Genomic DNA, 8486 nt, shown 5'->3' on the forward strand with positions numbered 1-8486 from the left:
TTCACAGAGTCGTTTTGCTGCTTCCTCTGTAAGGTGGGCACTTTATTATCCTACTGGAAAGAGAAGCCCTGGGCAGATGCCGTAACCTGCCTGTGGTCACAATAGCCAGGAAGTCATGGAGCTGGGCGATTCCAGAAACATGATGCCAAAGCCCAACTTTTTTTTTTTCTGATAAAGTTTGTTTAGAAAGTGAGGATATGACAAAAACACATTAAGGGTTACAGTGGACAGAGATAGGAAAGATGGGTGAGAGATATTTCTGTTTTCATCCTGTGTCCACTGGGAGAGTATGCCCCTCCCTGTTGCCTGGCTTCTTGTGAGCCTGGGAAAGGGAGTGGTGACATGATGCCACCTCCAAATCCCAGGGGAAGAGGAATATAATGGGGGAAGGAGTTATTTGAAATAGACAGGTAGGCAGACTGTATTACATAGGGTGAGGGAAGTATGGCTTCTAATTTGTGAATCTGTTGTTGTTATCTGCCTGTCCCCTATCCCATTTCGTTTCCTCTTGAGATTTGCTGACCCCTATTCTTAAGGGTTGCTGAAGGATATAGATTCATATCCACTTCTGTGACTGCTTTCTGCTGATTAGTGGTGTGGCCTTGCATGTCCCTGACTTGGAAATCTCGTTATGTCTTATCGAATGGATCCATCTCATGAGCCATAAAAAGTCTAGTTGATGCCGAAGGCTGTGTCCCCATATTATCATCACCATTCCAAGAAGGTGCTGGGTTCTTCTTACTCTTTCTCCTTTCTTCTTTCTCCTTTATTCTTGTTTTGAAACAGCATCTGAGGCCCTTGACATGAGCAGGCTGACTCATCTTTCACGTGTATGTGGACATGATCCTCTGCCCTGCACAGGAGTCAGCATAGAAGATGGCACAACACGCACTGTGTGTTCTGATGCCAGGACACACTCTGGTGTCGAGTCCCTGAGATTGGAGATCACACTGTCCTGGAGCTGACAGGACTTAAAAGCCCATGTTGGGCTTGGTAATATAAAAGGATATCAATGGGAATCTCCCCAGGACTCGAGCCTCAGGCCTCTAGGCTAGCACCATTGCGACCACCTAAAACCCACCAGATTCCTGGCCTGTTTTCCCAGACCAGTGCCGAGTTGTATAACAGGTGGGGCCAACAGAGGACCCCTTAAGGCACTTGGCCTATTGGTGCCTAACTGACAGGACCCCAGTCTCAGGCCATTCTCCAGGATCAGCTCAGTGTTGTGCCAGGGGTATGGATTGCCTAGGACCCAGTGTTAGGCCACTGGCCTGCTACTCCCAGGCCGGTGCTTTGGTCTGCTTGCAGGTAAAGCCTTCCTAGAACCCAGGGTCCCTTGATATGTCTGCTTCAATCTGGTGTGTTGGAATGCTAGGGTTTGGCTTGCTTAGGACCCAGCATCAGGCCCTGATCGGCACCTCTCTGACTGATGCTTTGGTGTGCTACTGATGTGCTTACCAAGGAAGCCAGTGTCAGACCCCTGGACTGCGAGAGTCCATATTGACACACTGGAATGCTGCAGATGTCGCCTGACTAGGACATGTAACAGAGCTGAGCTCAGGACTTTAGTGTCCCAGACCTACATATATATGCTTTGACTCGTGGACCTGCACCTTTTGCCCCATGCTCTTTGTGCCTGGGGAGTCTCATCTGCAAAGCTGGGCAACAGATAAGTCGTGTATTCAAGCACTTCCATTCCGTGCCCAGTGTGCCCCACATGCCCAGGACCCTGCAAATGGAAGAGGAATAGGCCAGGAGTCCTGTGTAAGGATTGGCTCCAAGGGGGTGCCCTGGGCTGTATTACTCAGTGAGTCAGTCTGTTCATCTGCTCCCGCAGAGCAAACTGCTGAGGGTGGAGCAGTTTTCATAACAGCAAATATTCCTCACAGTTCTGATCAAACACCGGCAGATGGTGAAGGCCCCTTTCCTGCTGTGTGGATGGCCATCTTTCACTGTGCATTCCCTTGTGCATTCACTGAGATATTGAGGGGGAGGAGGATTCTTTTTCAGAGGCAGTGATGTCATTCATGAAGGCCCTGCGTTTGTAACCCAAACACCTGCTAAGCACCAAGCTCTAAATAAACACAAAATTCCATCCCAAGAGGCTGTGCTTCCCTAAAATGTTAGGAGGAGGGGATACACCTTTATTCTACTGCATTCATGAAGGAAGAGAGCTCAGGATTTCTTCTGGGGCCTACCTCCACTGTGGCTCGAGATGGCTATGCTGTGGACACCAGCTGTGCTTAGATTGTAACTGCCCAGGCACACTCACCCTGGTGTCTCCCAGTGCTGTGCCCATCGGGAACCATCTGAATGCCAGGATTCCCTGGACACTGCTCTCCTGTGTCCTTAGATCCTGGTGGACACCACTGCTGCTGTGCTTACTTTGGGCTGGTGGCATTGCTTAGGCATCGTCTTCTGCCAGAGAAAGCAAGGGGAGGTATGCCCAGGCCAAGCATGGGACAGAGACATCATCTTCCTCCCTAAAGACTGCTGCCCTGAAGAAGTCCAGAGAAGGGATAGGGCAATGCCCCTTTCAGGATCTGGAACCAGGCAAAGTAGTAAGTGGTTCATGCATGTGTGTTCAGGGCTGTGATGTGTCACCCAGTAGTCAGACTCCTTGGAGGTGGTGACTATCTACCAAGAGAGACCATTTGTGGGAAATAATGGTATAGGGGAAGCATGAGCCTTGGTATTCCATCAGGAAGTAATTGGAATTTATAAATAAGGATGTGTTCAGTATTTGTGTATAATGGGATTAGTAATAACCTAGCTTTAATAAATATTTTAGGGCCTAGCACAGTGGCCCAGCAGCTAAATTACCTGCCTTAAATGCTCCAGGATCCCATGTGGGTGCAGGTTCTGGTCCTGACAGCCACACCTCCCATCCAGCTCCCTGCTTGTGGCCTGGGAAAACAGTCGAGTACAGTTTAAAGCCTTGGGACCCTGCACCCATGTGGAAGACCCAGAAGTTCCTGGCTCCTGGTTTCAGATCTGCCCATATCTGGTCGTTGTGGTCACTAGGAGAGTGAATCATCAGACGGAAGTTCTTCCTCTCTGTCTCTCCTCCTCTCTATGTATCTGACTTTGCAATAAAAATAATAAATAAATCTTTAAAAAATAAATGTTTTATATAGATGAGGGAAGTAGAAAGTATGCTTAAGAGATACACAATGGAAATACAAACAGTTCTTTCTGGAAAGGAACCCAAGATTTCCTTGTACTTGTAAAATTTCATTTTGAGTGTTCCCATGAGGTAGCAAGGAAAACAGGTCCCATTGAGCCCCCTAAGCTGAAGAGTATGTGAAGAGTCAGATGTTTATATTGCCCTTTGGCTACAATCCATGCTTCTTTTCGTTGCTGCAAGGCCCTCTAAGAGCAGACCCCTCCTCACTGTATGCCTGCTGCTGCTTGCTTCATCTCTGGCCACTCCACCCCTTCTCCCTGTGGTCTCTTCCCCTATGGTACTTCTGGAGCCTGGGTACATTCCTTTCTTCTGTGTGGAGCACTCTCCTGCCATCCCCCTTCTCACACAGGCCTCTCACTGAGTGAATTCCTGTCTGCTTCAGTTCTTCAGTAACTGTAGCAGCCTGGCTGCTATTGGATCCATTCTCCCAGTGGCTGCTGGTTTTGTGACTTTCATTGTGTTCTGCTGGGATGCCCTCTGGGGATAGGGACAGTGTCTGGCTCACCTCCATCTCCCAGCACTACCTGGCTGCAGATGAGCTTTAATAGCATTCCACATGTTGTGTAATTCATGAGCAGGACATTTTTGAAGATCTCTCCTTTTCTAGGCTGTGGTGTAATACAGCCGTTCCTTTAGTGTCCCCAACCCTCTCCCCATGATGCAGTCAGTGCAGTCTGTGCCTTGCTCATCGTTCATGTGCAGAAGCAGGAGCCCCTGACCCTGTCTGTGCTGACTGTCGCCACTCGCTTGGGAACTAAGGTAGATGCTGTGAGTGTTTGTTCCTGCTCTTCCAGAACGTGCAGTCTCTTTGTGGGGAACACCTGGGAATACTGTGCCATCTGCCTGTGCTCCACAGACCTTTCCACTCTGAAAGATAAAGCTGGAGCCCTTGTAGAGGCTCCTCAGGCCAAGGAAGAAGCTGGTCTGAGAGTGAGCCCCATTGCTGTTGCTGTCTGCCTGAAGTGGAAAAACCAGCCCAAAAGCCACACTACCCCACATGGGATTCAGCTGAAGTCTGATAACTTCGTATCTTGTCCTCTGTACTTCCCCACCAGAAGCCGACTGCAGGTGTACTGGGTCGTTGTGTCAGAGGCCAAATGTGAAGCACAGGCAAGCTTCCAATGGCACAGACATACTATCATGGTTTTACATACGTCTTGATCATATGAACTTAATTTTCTGTTGTGCATTTTTATTGCCATTGCCTTCTAGGAAATTGGTTTTATTTGATGTATCCACATCTTTTGTTTCTCAATAAAGGTAAATCCTAATAAAAATTAGTGTGTATGTAATGGGGCAGCCTTTTTTGTGGAGTTATGCCTCAAGTTAGTGAAAAGGGTGTCCACTTGCTGGAGGCGTTTATGTTTTAATAATACCTAAGTATTACACCCTAAAAGGAGGCTAGACTGGGATCCAGCTTCACCCTCTCCACTACACATAATTTCTGGCACTGAAGTCTAAATAGTTTGTGAATACTAAATTCCAAGTTCAACCTTCAAGATAGTGAAGGTTCTTATATTGTCTAGACAGGAAAGGGAAGGAACAAATTTTCGTGCATTTATTTTCTATTTTGTAAGCCTATTTTGTTATCTTAAACTTTCAGATCCATGGGTATGGGCCTTCCCATCTTCTGTGATCCTGCACATCTGTTGAAAATTCTCCTGTTAGCCTCTTTTGTTCCTTATTCCTAGGAGAAAGATTGGTCTAGTGGGGTTTTCCATCACAATGCTACAAGTGCCTGGTGAACTTTGACCTGCTGAGTTAGCACAGAAGAGGCTCACTGGGGAACAATCACTGTGTGCCAAACTGTCACCTAGACACCCAAGACCAGCAATTGGGGCAGCCTGAGCTACTTAGACCCATCTTCCTATCCTTTCACACTTGATAGTGGATGTGTTGTTTGGAAACTTAAATACTGTTCCTTATTCCATGATGAAATAAACACATTCTTGTTTCCTCTGATTCTTGTGGTAGCTAAGCCATTGCAGAAAGAATTCTGTGCAGTGCTTCAAGAGAATAACAAACATTGCAATTGTGATTGCAAATATCATAAATAGAATTGTTTCCCCTGAATGTCTTCTGCTTTGATTCTAAGATTAGGTAGATTTGAGTGTAATTCCTCTTGTGAGGAAAATAAAATATTTTTACTAGGCTATGCAAATTGGCCATTAATTGCTTAACCCTGAGACTTGTTTGAGAAATGTTTTGTTAGGTGATTTTGCCATTACGTAAACACTGTAACACAGTAAAACGCACTTACACAAGCCCAGTACACCTCCAGGCTCTGTAGTCTCACCTGCTGCTTCTAGGCTACAAACTTTTACAGCAGGGCACTCTACAGAACACTGTAGGTGCTGTAGCACAGTTGTAAGTGCACTCATACGTAACTACAAAAAAACATAGCAAAGGTACTGTAGAATTATGGCATAAAGATAAAAATGGTACACTTGCGTATGAATGAATGAAGCCTGCAGGACTGGGAGTTCTTGTGCACGAATTAATGAGTGAGTGGTGAGTGAACATGAAGCACCAGGGCATTACTCTCCATTGCTATGGACTTTATAAACACTATACAGCCATACTAAATTTATCAAAAATGTAACAAAATTTCTTCAGTAATGAATTATACTTAGCTTGCTGTACTTTTTTGAACTCTATAGCCATTGAAGTTTTTTATTCTTATAACACAAATGAGTGAGAGTGTTTAACCTAGAGTTTGTGATACTCCCCTCCCACTTTAGACTACCTGGCCTTGATCCATTGCTGCAGCTTCCTTCTGACAAAACCCTAAGGACTCAACAATGAAGATTCAAGTAACTGGATTCCTGCCATCCATGTGGGAGAACTGGATTGAGTTCCTGGCTTTTAGCTTCCACCTGGGTGGCCTGGCCCAACCCCAATCCTCCATCCTCCCAAGGCCTGTTGGGGAATGAGCCAATAGATAGCAGTTTGCTCTCTCTGCTTCTCAAATTAATGAATTATTATTGTTTTCTGTAAAATCATAAGCACATTGTAGGGCATAGGAATTTAGATTCTGTCATAATCTTATGGGACTTCCATCATGTATGTGATCTATTACCAAGCAAGATGTTGTGATGCGATCGATATGAAAGATCTCTACCTCCCATTGCAGCTCTTCATTTTTGTCTTTCTTTTGTTGTGCCCAGATTTTGAGATCCCCAGAAATCACCAGGAGTCTGAAGTCAATCCAAGTGCACAAGGATATTTATTTAATCTTGGCATGTCCGAGCTTGGGTTCTTGGTTGAGAGGAGGCAGCTGGCAGACCGACCGGCCAGCCGGCTGGTCGGGACCAACACCCCTTGTCAGAGTGTGGCCCCAAACAGCACATTCATAGGATTTTTATAGGGGCAGTCCACAATATCCTGAAAACGGGCAATTCACAATAGCCTACAAAGGTGAGGGGGAGGGAAATACCACAATTCTCTACCTATCTTTGCTGGACAGCCGATGCTTCCAGCAACTAAGGTAAGCACCCACTTAATTACTTGGAGCCACCTGTGAGATAACCAGACTTAAGTGGGCCTAAGTCTAGTTATTCATGAGAGTTGGGGCCCATCAGTGCTAAAGGCTACATAGGCCACTAAAAGTCACATAGACCATTTGGCCTGCAAGCTCACACAGTTTCTTAGTAGCAGTGAGCCATGAACAAATAGTTGGGATTTTGATACTGAGGTTCCTTACTTTCTTTCTTTTTCTTGGTTTATTTTTATTGGAAAGGCAGAGTTACAGAAAGATAGGGAGAGAAAGATCTTCCATCCACTGGCCGGCTCTCCAAATGGCTGGCAAAACCAGAGCTGGGCTGACCCAAAGCCAGGAGCCTGGAGGTTTATCTGGGTCTCCCATGTGGGTGTGGAGTCCTATCCTAGGAGCCAGGAGCTTCATCTGCATCTCCCATGTGGTTGCAGGGGCCCAAGTGCTTGGGTCATCCTCTGCTGCTATTTCACAGCCACATTAGTGGGAGCTGGAGCAGAAATGGAACCAGGTAGGTCTTGAACCAGCACCCATATGCGATTCAAAGATTCAACAAGTTCCAAAGTTAGATTTAGAAAATCAGGCTTTGATACAGAAATTATAAATACCTCTTTAAGGACACCCACATGCCATATTGTAGTGGCTGGGTTCTAATCCTGGCTCTATTTCCAATACTACCTCATGCTGATGCATACCCAGAGAGGCAGCTGGGATAGTTGAAGGATTTGGGCTGCTGCCACTCCCATGGAAGACTCCGTTTGAGTCCTGGGCTCCTGGCTTTAGACAGGCCAGACCTGGCTGTTATGGACCTTTGGGCAGTGAACCAGCAATGCAAAAATTCATTTCTTTCTCTGTTTCTTTCACTCTCTGATTTCCAAAGAAATAAAAAGAAATACTTTATAAAATGAGCAAATGGTTAAAATTTGCCAGTTTTTTCTTTGAGAGGCAGAGACATACACACACAGAAACAGACCTTGTATCTGCTTTATCACTCCCCAAATGCCTAGCTATGGCCATGCCAGGCCAGATGGAAGATGGGAGCTAGAAAATCAAATTAGATCTCCCACATGGGTGGTAGGGATTCAACTATTTGAGCTACTGTCTGCAGCCTTTCAGGGACCGCATTGACAGGAAGCTTGTACTTAAGAGTCCAAGTTGGCTTTCAAACTCATGCTTTCTGATATGGGATGCACATGTCTTAACCACTAGCCAAACGCCTGCCCCCAGGAATAATTTTACATTCCCATGCTCATGATAAAACTGTTTATTTTACAAGCGTATAATGGGGAAGACATTTTAATACTTGAAGTGAAAAAGGTTAGGAGTCTTGCCTAACTCCAACCTTAGCATTAATTGGCAACAGGAAATGCCTAGACAGTAACTGCTAGAAAAATAAATGCTTCCCATTCTGCCTCCCTGAGAACATAGGCAAGATTGTTCATGCTGTATCAACTGTTTCACCAGTGCATATGTTGGAAGATTTGTTTATTATCATGAGGAAGTTCCTCTGACAGGAAGAGAACAAGAGAATGTCACAGATTTTGTAACAGATGAATAAGCAAAGCATACACAGGAGATGATGGTGGTAATGAGATATATCAGTAATACTTTAATTTTTCCTGTCAAATCATTTATATCACCTCTTTTGACTTCATAAGTGCCCCATGAGGTAGTAAGTTGAATATAGTCACCATTTTAAAGATGGGGAGACTAAGGTTCAGAGAATTAACTCATTGATTCTAATATTTAACTACTTTTTATATCCTTAAAAACCATTTGAGTCACTTCATAGCATATAAAAATAAT

This window comes from Ochotona curzoniae, unplaced genomic scaffold (genome assembly GCF_017591425.1).
Source record: "Ochotona curzoniae isolate NIBS_2020 unplaced genomic scaffold, NIBS_Ocur_1.0 contig_66, whole genome shotgun sequence".
In the NCBI taxonomy this organism is placed as follows: domain Eukaryota; kingdom Metazoa; phylum Chordata; class Mammalia; order Lagomorpha; family Ochotonidae; genus Ochotona; species Ochotona curzoniae.